Genomic DNA, 13,876 nt, shown 5'->3' on the forward strand with positions numbered 1-13,876 from the left:
ACTTAAGTCTGCGTTGTGCCTTTTGTGTATAATTCCGATGCAATTTCTGTGCTTTATCGTCAGTAAGAAGGTCCACGGGATATATTAAACCTGAAGTGAAGCATCGGAATCAATATCTAGTGTCACAGGAATGGTTCAAAACATAGACAGTAAGAAGAGTCAGTCTTCTTGTACCTAAGTCGGCATTGTGCCTTTTTCGTTTAATTTCGATGCAATTTCTGTGTTTCATCGTCAATAAGAAGGTCCAAGGGATGCAGTACACCTGAAGTGAAGCATCGGAATCTATAACTAGAGTCACAGGAATGGTCCAAAACATAGACAGTAAGAAGAGTCAGTCTTCTTGTAGTGAAGTCAGCATTGTGCCTTTTCTATTTAATTCCGATGTAATTTCTGTGTTTGATCGTCAATAAGAAAGTCAGAGGGATACAGTAAACCTGAAGTGAAGCATCGGAATCTATAACTAGTGTCACAGGAATGGTTCAAAACATAGACAGTAGGAAGAGTCAGTCTTCTTGTACTTAAGTCGGCATTGTTCCTTTTGTATTTATTTCCGATGCATTTTCTGTGTTTCATCGTCGATAAGAAGGTCCAAGGGATACAGTAAACCTGAAGTGAAGCATCGGAATCTATAGCTAGTGTCACAGGAATTGTTCAAACATAGACAGTAAGAAGAGTCAGTCTTCTTTAACTTAAGTCGGCATTGTGCCTTTTGTATTTAATTCCGATGCAACTTCTGTGTTTTTTCGTCAATAAGAAGGTCCAACTAATACAGTAAAAATGAAGTGAAGCATCGAAATCTATAACTAGTGTCACAGGAATGGTTCAAAACATAGACAGTAAGAGGAGTCAGTCTTCTTGTACTTAAGTCGGCATTGTGCCTTTTGTATATAATTCCGGTGCAATTTCTGTGTTTCATCGTCAACAATGAGGTCAGAGGGATACAGTAAACCTGAAGTGAAGCATCGGAATCTATAACTAGTGTCACAGGAATGGTTAAATACATAGTCAGTTAGAAGAGTCAGTCTTCTTGTACCTAAGTCGGCTTTGTGCCTTTTCTATTTAATTCCGATGCAATTTCTGTGATTCATCGTCAATAAGAAGGACCAAGGGATATAGTAAACCAGAAGTGAGGCAATGGAATCTATAACTAGTGTCACAGGAATGGTTCAAAATATTGTCAGTAAGAAGAGTCAGTCTTCTTGTACTTAAGTCGGCATTGTGCCTTTTGTATTCAATTCATATGCAATTTCTGTGTTTCATCGTCAATAAGATGGTCCATGGGATACAGTAAACCTGAAGTGAAGCATCGGAAACTATAACTGGAGTCACAGGAATGGTTCAAAACAAAGGCAGTAAGTAGAGTCAGTCTTCTTGTAGTTAAGTCAGCATTGTGCCTTTTCTATTTCATTCCAATGTAAATTCTGTGTTTCATCGTCAATACGAACGTCAGAGGGATACAGTAAACCTCAAGTGAGGCATCGGAATCTATAACCAGTGTCACAGGAATGGTTCAAAATATAGTCAGTAAGAAGAGTCAGTCTTCTTGTACTTAAGCTGGCATTGTGCCTTTTCCATTTATTTCCGATGCATTTTCTGTGTTTCATCGTCGATAAGAAGGTCCAAGGGATACAGTAAACCTGAAGTGAAGCATCGGAATCTATAGCTAGTGACACAGGAATTGTTCAAACATAGACAGTAAGAAGAGTCAGTCTTCTTGTACTTAAGTCGGCATTGTGCCTTTTGCATTTAATTCCGATGCAACTTCTGTGTTTCATCGTCAATAAGAAGGTCCAACTGATACAGTAAACCTGAAGTGAAGCATCGAAATCTATAACTAGTGTCACAGGAATGGTTCAAAATATAGTCAGTAAGAAGAGTCAGTCTTCTTGTACTTAAGCTGGCATTGTGCCTTTTCCATTTATTTCCGATGCATTTTCTGTGTTTCATCGTCGATAAGAAGGTCCAAGAGATACAGTAAACCTGAAGTGAAGCATCGGAATCTATAACTAGTGTCACAGGAATTGTTCAAACGTACACAGTAACAAGAGTCAGTCTTCTTGTACTTAAGTCGGCAATGTGCCTCTTGTATTTAATTCCGATGCAATTCCTGCGTTCAATCGTCAATAAGTAGGTCCAAGGGATACAGTACACCTGAAGTGAGGAATCGGAATATATAACTAGTGTCACAGGAATTGTTCAAACATAGACAGTAAGAAGAGTCAGTCTTCTTGTACATAAGTCGGCATTGTGCCTTTTGTATTTAATTCCGATGTAATTTCTGTGTTTCATCGTCAATAAGAAGGTCCAAGCGATACAGGAAACCTGAAGTGAAGCATCGGAATCTATAACTAGAGTCACAGGAATGGTTCAGAACATAGACAGTAAGAAGAGTCAGTCTTCTTGTAGTGAAGTCAGCATTGTGCCTTTTCTATTTAATTCCGATTAAATTTCTGTGTTTGATCGTCAATAAGAAGGTCAGAGGGATACAGTAAACCTGAAGTGAAGCATCCGAATCTATAACTAATGTCACAGGAATGGTTCAAAACATAGAGAGTAGGAAGAGTGAGTCTTCTTGTACTTAAGTCGGCATTGTGCCTTTTGTATTTAATTCCGATGCAATTTCAGTGTTTCATCGTCAATAAGAAGGACCAAGGGATATAGTAAACCAGAAGTGAAGCATCGGAATCTATAACTAGTGTCACAGGAATGGTTCAAAATATAGTCAGTAAGAAGAATCAGTCTTCTTGTACTAAAGGCGGCATTGTGCCTTTTGTATTCAATTCCGATGCAATTTCTGTGTTTCATCGTCAATAACATGGTCCAAGGGATACATTAAACCTGAAGTGAAACATCGGAATCTATAACTAGAGTCACAGGAATGGTTCAAAGCAAAGACAGTAAGTAGAGTCAGTCTTCTTGTAGTTAAGTCAGCATTGTGCCTCTTCTATTTAATTCCGATGTAATTTCTGTGTTTCATCGTCAATACGAACGTCAGAGTGATACAGTAAACCTTAAGTGAAGCATCGGAATCTATAGCTAGTGTCGCAGGAATTGTTCAAACATAGACAGTAAGAAGAGTCAGTCTTCTTGTACTTAAGTCGGCATTGTGCCTTTTGTATTTAATTCCGATGCAACTTCTGTATTTCATCGTCAATAAGAGGGTCCATCTGATACAGTAAACCTGAAGTGAAGCATCGAAATCTATAACTAGTGTCACAGGAATGGTTCAAAACATAGACAGTAAGAAGGGTCAGTCTTCTTGTACTTAAGTCGGCATTGTGCCTTTTGTATATACTTCCGATGCAATTTCTGTGTTTCAGCGTCAACAATAAGGTCAGAGGGATACAGTAAACCTGAAGTGAACCATCGGAATCTATAACTAGTGTCACAGGAATGGTTCAAAACATAGATAGTAAAATGAGTCAGTCTTCTTGTATTTAAGTCGGCAATGTGCCTTTGGTATTTAATTTCGATGCAATTTCTGAGTTTCATCGTCAATACGATGGTCCAAGGGATACAATAAACCTGAAGTGAAGCATCGGTATCTATAACTAGTGTCACAGGAATGTGTCAAAATATAGACAGTAAGAAGAGTCAGTCTTCTTGTACTTAAGTGTGCATTGTGCCTTTTCTATTTAATTGCGATGTAATTTCTGTGTTTCATCGTCAACAAGAAGGTCAGAAAGATACAGTAAACCTAAAGTGATGCATCGGAATCTATAGGTAATGTCACAGGAATTGTTCAAAACATAGACAGTAGGAGGAGTCAGTCTTCTTGTACTTAAGTCGGCATTGTGCCTTTTGTATTTAATTCCAATGCAATTTCTGTGTTTCATCGTCAATAAGAAGGTCAGACGGATACAGTAAACCTGAAGTGAAGCATCGGAATCTATAACTAGTATCACAGGATTGATTCAAATCATAGACAGTAGGAAGAGTCAGTCTTCTTGTACCATAGTCGGCATTGTGCCTTTTCTATTTAATTCCGATGCAATATCTGTGTTCCATCGTCAATAAGAAGGTCCAAGGGATACAGTAGACCTGAAGTGAGGCATCGGAATCTATAACTAGTGTCACAGGAATGGTTCAAAATATAGTCAGTAAGAAGAGTCAGTCTTCTTGTACTTAAGCTGGCATTGTGCCTTTTCCATTTATTTCCGATGCATTTTCTGTGTTTCATCGTCGATAAGAAGGTCCAAGGGATACAGTAAACCTGAAGTGAAGCATCGGAATCTATAGCTAGTGACACAGGAATTGTTCAAACATAGACAGTAAGAAGAGTCAGTCTTCTTGTACTTAAGTCGGCATTGTGCCTTTTGCATTTAATTCCGATGCAACTTCTGTGTTTCATCGTCAATAAGAAGGTCCAACTGATACAGTAAACCTGAAGTGAAGTATCGAAATCTATAACTAGTGTCACAGGAATGGTTCAAAACATAGACAGTAAGAGGAGTCAGTCTTCTTGTACTTAAGTCGGCATTGTGGCTTTTGTATTTAATTCCGATGCATTTTCTGTGTATCATCGTCGATAAGAAGGTCCAAGAGATACAGTAAACCTGAAGTGAAGCATCGGAATCTATAACTAGTGTCACAGGAATTGTTCAAACGTACACAGTAACAAGAGTCAGTCTTCTTGTACTTAAGTCGGCAATGTGCCTCTTGTATTTAATTCCGATGCAATTCCTGCGTTCAATCGTCAATAAGTAGGTCCAAGGGATACAGTACACCTGAAGTGAGGAATCGGAATATATAACTAGTGTCACAGGAATTGTTCAAACATAGACAGTAAGAAGAGTCAGTCTTCTTGTACATAAGTCGGCATTGTGCCTTTTGTATTTAATTCCGATGTAATTTCTGTGTTTCATCGTCAATAAGAAGGTCCAAGCGATACAGGAAACCTGAAGTGAAGCATCGGAATCTATAACTAGAGTCACAGGAATGGTTCAGAACATAGACAGTAAGAAGAGTCAGTCTTCTTGTAGTGAAGTCAGCATTGTGCCTTTTCTATTTAATTCCGATTAAATTTCTGTGTTTGATCGTCAATAAGAAGGTCAGAGGGATACAGTAAACCTGAAGTGAAGCATCCGAATCTATAACTAATGTCACAGGAATGGTTCAAAACATAGAGAGTAGGAAGAGTGAGTCATCTTGTACTTAAGTCGGCATTGTGCCTTTTGTATTTAATTCCGATGCAATTTCAGTGTTTCATCGTCAATAAGAAGGACCAAGGGATATAGTAAACCAGAAGTGAAGCAAAGGAATCTATAACTAGTGTCACAGGAATGGTTCAAAATATAGTCAGTAAGAAGAATCAGTCTTCTTGTACTAAAGGCGGCATTGTGCCTTTTGTATTCAATTCCGATGCAATTTCTGTGTTTCATCGTCAATAACATGGTCCAAGGGATACATTAAACCTGAAGTGAAACATCGGAATCTATAACTAGAGTCACAGGAATGGTTCAAAACAAAGACAGTAAGTAGAGTCAGTTTTCTTGTAGTTAAGTCAGCATTGTGCCACTTCTATTTAATTCCGATGTAATTTCTGTGTTTCATCGTCAATACGAACGTCAGAGTGATACAGTAAACCTGAAGTGAAGCATCGGAATCTATAGCTAGTGTCGCAGGAATTGTTCAAACATAGACAGTAAGAAGAGTCAGTCTTCTTGTACTTAAGTCGGCATTGTGCCTTTTGTATTTAATTCCGATGCAACTTCTGTATTTCATCGTCAATAAGAGGGTCCATCTGATACAGTAAACCTGAAGTGAAGCATCGAAATCTATAACTAGTGTCACAGGAATGGTTCAAAACATAGACAGTAAGAAGGGTCAGTCTTCTTGTACTTAAGTCGGCATTGTGCCTTTTGTATATACTTCCGATGCAATTTCTGTGTTTCAGCGTCAACAATAAGGTCAGAGGGATACAGTAAACCTGAAGTGAACCATCAGAATCTATAACTAGTGTCACAGGAATGGTTCAAAACATAGACAGTAAAATGAGTCAGTCTTCTTGTATTTAAGTCGGCAATGTGCCTTTGGTATTTAATTTCGATGCAATTTCTGAGTTTCATCGTCAATACGATGGTCCAAGGGATACAATAAACCTGAAGTGAAGCATCGGTATCTATAACTAGTGTCACAGGAATGTGTCAAAATATAGACAGTAAGAAGAGTCAGTCTTCTTGTACTTAAGTGTGCATTGTGCCTTTTCTATTTAATTGCGATGTAATTTCTGTGTTTCATCGTCAACAAGAAGGTCAGAAAGATACAGTAAACCTAAAGTGATGCATCGGAATCTATAGGTAATGTCACAGGAATTGTTCAAAACATAGACAGTAGGAGGAGTCAGTCTTCTTGTACTTAAGTCGGCATTGTGCCTTTTGTATTTAATTCCAATGCAATTTCTGTGTTTCATCGTCAATAAGAAGGTCAGACGGATACAGTAAACCTGAAGTGAAGCATCGGAATCTATAACTAGTATCACAGGAATGATTCAAATCATAGACAGTAGGAAGAGTCAGTCTTCTTGTACCATAGTCGGCATTGTGCCTTTTCTATTTAATTCCGATGCAATATCTGTGTTCCATCGTCAATAAGAAGGTCCAAGGGATACAGTAGACCTGAAGTGAGGCATCGGAATCTATAACTAGTGTCACAGGAATGGTTCAAAACGTAGTCAGTAAGAAGAGTCAGTATTCTTGTACTTAAGCCCTCAGTGTGCCTTTTGTATTTAATTCCGATGCAATTTCTGTGTTTCATCGTCAATAAGAATGTCCAAGGGATACAGTAAACCTGAAGTGATCCATCGGAATCTATAACTAGTGTCACAGGAATGGTTCAAAACAAAGTCAGTAAGAAGCGTCAGTCTTCTTGTACTGAAGTCGGCATTGTGCCTTTTGTATTTAATTCCGATGCAATTTCTGTGTTTCATCGTCAATAAGAAGGTCAGAGGGATACAGTAAACCTGCAGTGAAGCATCGGAATCTATAAATAGTGTCGCAGGAATGGTTCAAAACATAGACAGTAGGAAGAGTCAGTCTGGTTGTACTTAAGTAGGCATTGTTCCTTTTGTATTTAATTCCGATGCAATTTCTGTGTTTCATCATCAATAAGAAGGTCCAAGGGATACTGTAAACCTGATGTGAGGCATCGGAAACTATAACTAGTGTAACAGGAATGGCTCAAAACATAGTCAGTAACAAGAGACAGTCTTCTTGTACTTAAGTCGGCATTGTGCCTTTTGTTTTTAATTCCGATGCAATTTCTGTGTTTCGTCGCCAATAAGAAGGTCAGAGGGCTACAGTAAACCTGAAGTGAAGCATCGGAATCTATAACTAGTGTCACAGCAATGGGTCAAAACATAGACAGTAAGAAGTGTCAGTCTTCTTGTACTTAAGTCGGCATTGTGCCTTTTGTATATAATTCCGATGCAATTTCTGTGTTTCATCGTCATTAAGAAGGTCCAAGGAATACAGTAAACCTGAAGTGAAGCATCGGAATCTATAACTAGTGCCACAGGAATGATTCAAACATAGACAGTAGGAAAAGTCAGTCTTCTTGTAATTTAGTCGGCATTGTGCCTTTTCTATTTAATTCCGATGCAATTTCTGTATTTCATCGTCAATAAGAAGGTCAGAGATATACAGTAAACCTGAAGTGAAGCATCGGAATCTATAACTAGTGTCACAGGAATGGTTCAAAACATAGACAGTAAGAAGAGTCAGTCTTCTTCTACGTAAGTGAGCATTGTGCCTTTTCTATTTAATTCCGATGTAATTTCTGTGTTTCATCGTCAATAAGAAGGTCAGAAAGATACATTAAACCTGAAGTGAAGCATCGGAATCTATAACTAAGGTCACAGGAATGGTTCAAAACAAGGTCAGTTAGAAGAGTCAGTCTTCTTGTACTGAAGTCGGCATTGTGCCTTTTGTATTTAATTCCGATGCAATTTCTGTGTTTCATCGTCAATAAGAAGGTCAGAGGGATACAGTAAAACCTGAATTGAAGCATCGGAATCTATAACTAGTGTCACAGGAATGGTTCAAATCATAGACGGTAGTAAGAGTCAGTCTTGTTGTACTTAAGTTGGCATTGTTCCTTATGTATTTAATTCCGATGCAATTTCTGTGTTTCATCGACAATAAGCATGTCCAAGGGATACAGTAAACCTGAAGTGAGGCATCGGAAACTATAACTAGTGTAACAGGATTGGTTCAAAACATAGTCAGTAAGAAGAGTCAGTCTTCTTGTACTTATGTCGGCATTGTGCCATTTGTTTTTAATTCCGATCAATTTCTGTGTTTCATCGTCAATAAGAAGGTCCAAGGGATACAGTAAACCTGAAGTGAGGCATCGGAATCTATAACTAGTGTCACAGGAATTGTTCAAACATAAACAGTAAGAAGAGTCAGTCTTTTTGTACTTGAGTCGGCTTTGTACCTTTTGTATTTAATTCTAATGCAATTTCTGTCTTTCATCGTCAAAAAGAAGGTCAGAGGGATACTGTAAACCTGAAGTGAAGCCTCGGAATCTATAACTAGTGTCACAGGAATGATTCAAACATAGACAGTAGGAAGAGTCAGTCTTCTTGTACCTCAGTCGGCATTGTGCCTTTTCTATTTAATTCCGATGCAATTTCTGTGTTTCATCGTCAATAAGAGGGTCAGAGGGATACAGTAAACCTGAAGTGAAGCATCGGAATCTATAACTAGTGTCACAGGAATGGTTCTAAAACATAGGCAGTAAGAAGAGTCAGTCTTCTTGTACTTAAGTCAGCATTGTGAATTTTCTATTTAATTCCGATGTAATTTCTGTGTTTCATCGTCAATACGAAGGTCAGAAAGATACAGTAAACCTGAAGTGAAGCATCGGAATCTATAACTAATGCACAGGAATGGTTCAAAACATAGACTGTAAGATGAGTCAGTGTTCTTGTACATAAGTCGGCATTGTGCCTTTTCTATTTAATTCCGATGCAATTTCTGTGTTTCATCTTCAATAGGAAGGTCAGAGGGATACAGTAAACCTGAAGTGAAGCATCGGAATCTATAACTAGTGACACAGGAATGGGTCAAAACATAGACAGTAAGAAGAGTCAGTCTTCTTGTACTTAAGTTCTCATTGTGCTTTTTGTATTTAATTCCGATGCAATTTCTGTGTTTCATCGTTAATGAGAAGGTCCAAGAAATACAGTAAACCTGAAGTGAGGCATCGGAAACAAAAACTAGTGTCACAGGAATGGTACAAAACATCGTCAGTAAGAAGAGTCAGTCTTCTTGTACTTATGTCGGCTTTGTGCCTTTTGTATTTAATTACGATGCAATATCTGTGTTTCATTGTCAATAAGAAGGGCCAAGGGATACAGTAAACCTGATGTGAGGCATCGGAATCTATATCTAGTGTCACAGGAATTGTTCAAACTTAGACAGTAAGAAGAGTCAGTCTTCTTGTACTTAAGTCGGCATTGTGCCTTTTGTATTCAATTCTGATGCAATTTCTGTGTTTCATCGTCAGTAAGAAGGTTCAAGGGATACAGTAAACCTGAAGTGAAGCATCGGAATCTATAACTAGTGTCACAGGAATGGTTCGAAACATAGACTGTAAGAAGAGTCAGTCTTCTTTTACTTAAGTCAGCATTGTGCATTTTCTATTTAATTCCGATGTACTATCTGTGTTTCCTCGTCAATAAGATGGTCAGAGGGATACAGTAAACCTGAAGTGAAGCATCGGAATCTATAACTAATTTCACAGGAATTGTTCATAACATAGACAGTAGGAAGAGTCAGACTTCTTGGACTTGAGTCGGCATTGTACCTTTTATATATAATTTCAACGCAATTTCTGTCTTTCATTGTCAATACGAAGGTCAGAGGGATACAGTAAACCTGAAGTGAAGCATCGGAATCTTTAACTAATGTCACAGGAATGATTCAAACATAGACAGTAGGAAGAGTCAGTCTTATTGTACTTCAGTCGGCATTGTGCCTTTTCTATTTAATTCCGATGCAATTTCTCTGTTTCATCGACAATAAGAAGGTCAGAGGGATACAGTAAACCTGAAGTGAAGCATCGCAATCTATAACTAACGTCACAGGAATGGTTCAAAACATAGACAGTAAGAAGAGTCAGTCTTCTTGTACTGAAGTCGGCATTGTGCCTTTTCTGTTTAATTCCGATGCAATTTATGTGTTTCATCGTCAATAAGAAGGCAGAGGGATACAGTAAACCTGAAGCGAAGCATCGGAATGTATAACTAGTGTCACAGTAATGGCTCAAAACATAGTCACTAAGAAGAGACAGTCTTCTTGTACTTAAGTTAGCATTCTGCCTTTTGTATTTAATTCCGATGCAATTTCAGTGTTTCATCGTCAATAACAAGGTCAGAGGGTACAGTAAACCTGAAGTAAAGCATCGGAATCTATAACTAGTGTCACAGAAATGGTTCAAAACAATCAGGAAGAAGAGTCAATCTTCTTGTACTTAAGTCGGCATTGTGCATTTTGTGTTTAATTCCGATGCAATTTCTGTGTTTCATCGTCAATAAGAAGGTCCAAGGGATACAGTAAACCAGAAGTGAAGCATCGGAATCTATAACTAGTGTCACAGGAATGGTTCAAACATAGACAGTAAGAGGAGTCAGTCTTCTTGTACTTAAGTCGACATTGTGCCTTTTGTATTTAATTCCGATGCAATTTCTGTGTTTCATCGTCAAAAAGAAGGTCAGAGGGATACAGTAAACCTGAAGTGAAGCATCGGAATCCATAACTAGTGTCACAGGAATGGTTCAAAACATAGAGAGTAGGAACAGTCACTCTTCTTGTACTTAAGTCGGCATTGTGCCTTTTCTATTTAATTCCGATGCAATTTCTGTGTTTCATCGTCAAAAAGAAGGTCAGAGGGATACAGTAAACCTGAAGTGTAGCATCGGAATCTATAACTAGTGTCACAGGAATGGTTCAAATAATAGACAGTAGGAAGAGTCAGTCTTCTTGTAGTTCAGTCGGCATTGTGCCTTTTCTATTTAATTCCGATGCAATTAGTGCGTTTCATCGTCAATAAGAAGGTCAGAGGGATACAGTAAACCTGAAGTGAAGCATCGGAATCTCTAACTAGTGTCACTGGAATGGTTCAAAACATAGTCAGTAAGAAGAGTGAGCCTTCTTGTACTTAAGTCGGCATTGTGCCTTTTGTATTTACTTCCTACGCAATTTCTGTGTTTCATCGTCAAAAAGAATGTAAGAGTTATACAGTAAACCTGAAGTGAAGCATCGAAATCTATAACTAGTGTCACAGGAATGGTTAAAACATAGACAGTAGGAAGAGTCAGTCTTCTTGTACTTAAGTCGGCATTGTGCCTTTTTTATTAAATTCCGATGCAATTTCTGTGTTTCATCGTCATTAAGAAGGTCGGAGGGATACAGTAAACTTGAAGTGAAGCATCGGAATCTATAACTAGTGGCACAGGAATGGTTCAAAACATAGACAGTAAGAAGTGTCAGTCTTCTTGTACTTAAGTCGGCATTGTGCCTTTTCCATTTAATTCCGAAGCAATTTCTGTATATCGTCGCCAATAAGATGGTCCAAAGGATACAGTAAACCTGAAATGAAGCATCGGAATCTATAACTAAAGTCACAGGAACCGTTCAAAACATAGACTGTTGGAAGAGTCAGTCTTCTTGTACTTAAGTCGGCATTGTGCCTTTTGTTTTTAATTCCGATACAATTTCTGTGTTTCATCGTCAATAAGAAGGTCAGAGGGATACAGTAAACCTGAAGTGAGGCATCGGAAACTATAACTAGTGTCACAGGAAGTGTTCAAATCAGTCTGTAAGAAGAGTCAATCTTCTTGTACCTAAGTCGGCATTGTGCCTTTTGTATTTACTTCCGACGCAATTTCTGTGTTTCATCGTCAAAAAGAATGTAAGAGATATACAGTAAACCTGAAGTGAAGCATCGGAACCTATAACTAGTGTCACAGGAATGGTTCAAAACATAGGCAGTAAGGAGGGTCAGTCTTCTTGTACTTAAGTCGGCATTGAGCCTTTTGTATTTAATTCCGATGCAATTTCTGTGTTTCATCGTCAATTAGAAGGTCCAAGGGATACAGTAAACCTGATGTGTAGCATCGGAATCTATAACTAGTGTCACAGGAATGGTTCACACATAGTCAGTAAGAAGGGTCAGTCTCCTTGTACTTAAGTTGGCATTGTGCCTTTTGTATTTAATTCCGATGCAATTTCTGTGTTTCATCGTCAATAAGAAGGACAGAGGGATACAGTAACCCTGAAGTGAAGCATCGGAATCTATAACTAGTGTCACAGGAATGGTACAAATCAGTCAGTAAGAAGAGTCAGTCTTCTTGTTCTTATGACGGCATTGTGCATTTTGTATTTAATTCCGATGCAATTTCTGTGTTTCATCGTCAATAAGAAGGTCCAAGGGATACAGTAAACCTGAAGTGAAGCATCGGAATCTATAACAAGTGTCACAGGAATGGTTCAAAACATAGATAGTAGGAACAGTCAGTCTTCTTATACATAAGTCGGCATTGTGCCTTTTCTATTTAATTCCGATGCAATTTCTGTGTTTCATCGTCAAAAAGACGGTCAGAGGGATACAGTAAACCTGAAGTGAAGCATCGGAATCTATAACTAGTGTCACAGGAATGGTTCAAAACATAGACTGTAAGAAGGGCCAGTCTCTTTGTACTTAAGTCGGCATTGTGCCATTTTCATTTTAATTCCGATGCAATTAGTGTGCTTCATCGTCAATAAGAAGGTAGAAGGGATACAGTAAACCTGAAGTGGAGCATCAGAATCTATAACTAGTGTCACAGGAATGGTTCAAAACATAGACAATAAGAAGAGTCAGTCATTTTGTACTTAAGTCGGCATTGTGCCTTTTCTACGTAATTCCGATGCAATTAGTGCGTTTCATTGTCAATAAGAAGGTCAGAGGGATACAGTAAACCTGAAGTGAAGCATCGGAATCTCTAACTAGTGTCACAGGAGTGGTTCAAACATAGTCAGTAAGAAGAGTCAGTCTTCTTGTACTTAAGTCGGCATTGAGCCTTTTGTATTTAATTCGGATGCAATTTCTGTGTTTCATCGTCAATAAGAAGGTCCAAGGGATACAGTAAACCTGAAGTGAAGCATTGGAATCTGTAACTAGCGTCACAGGAATGGTTCAAAACATAGACACTATGAAGAGTCAGTCTGCTTGAACTTAAGACAGCATTGTGCCTTTTATATTTAATTCCGATGCAATTTCTGTGTTTCATCTTCAATAAGAAGGTCAGAGGGATACAGTAAACCTGAAGTGATGCATCGGAATCTATAACTAGAGTCACAGGAATAGTTCAAAACATAGACAGTGGGAAGAGTCAGTCTTCTTTTACTTACGTCGGCCATGTGCCTGTTCTATTTAATTCCGATGCAATTTCTGTGTTTCGTCGCCAATAACAAGATCCAAAGGCTACAGTAATCCTGAAGTGAAGCATCGGAATCCATAACTAATGTCACAGGCATCGTTTAAAACATAGACGGTAGGAAGACTCAGTAATCTTTTACTTAAGTCGGCATTGTGCCGTTGGTATTTTGTTCCGATGCAATTTCTGTGTTTCATCGTCAATACGAAGGCCCTAGGGATACAGTAAACCTGAAGTGAAGCATCGGAATCTACAACTAGTGTCACAGGAATGGTTCAAAACATAGTCAGTAAGAAGAGTCAGTCTTCTTGTACTTAAGTCGGCATTGTGCCTTTTGTATTTAACTCCGAAGTAATTTCTGTGTTTCATCGTCAATACGAAGGTCCAAGGGATACAGTAATCCTGAAGCGAAGCATCGGAATCTATAACTAGTGTCACAGGAATGGTTTAAAA

This window comes from Schistocerca serialis, unplaced genomic scaffold (assembly GCF_023864345.2).
Source record: "Schistocerca serialis cubense isolate TAMUIC-IGC-003099 unplaced genomic scaffold, iqSchSeri2.2 HiC_scaffold_1362, whole genome shotgun sequence".
Classification (NCBI taxonomy): Eukaryota; Metazoa; Arthropoda; class Insecta; order Orthoptera; family Acrididae; genus Schistocerca; species Schistocerca serialis.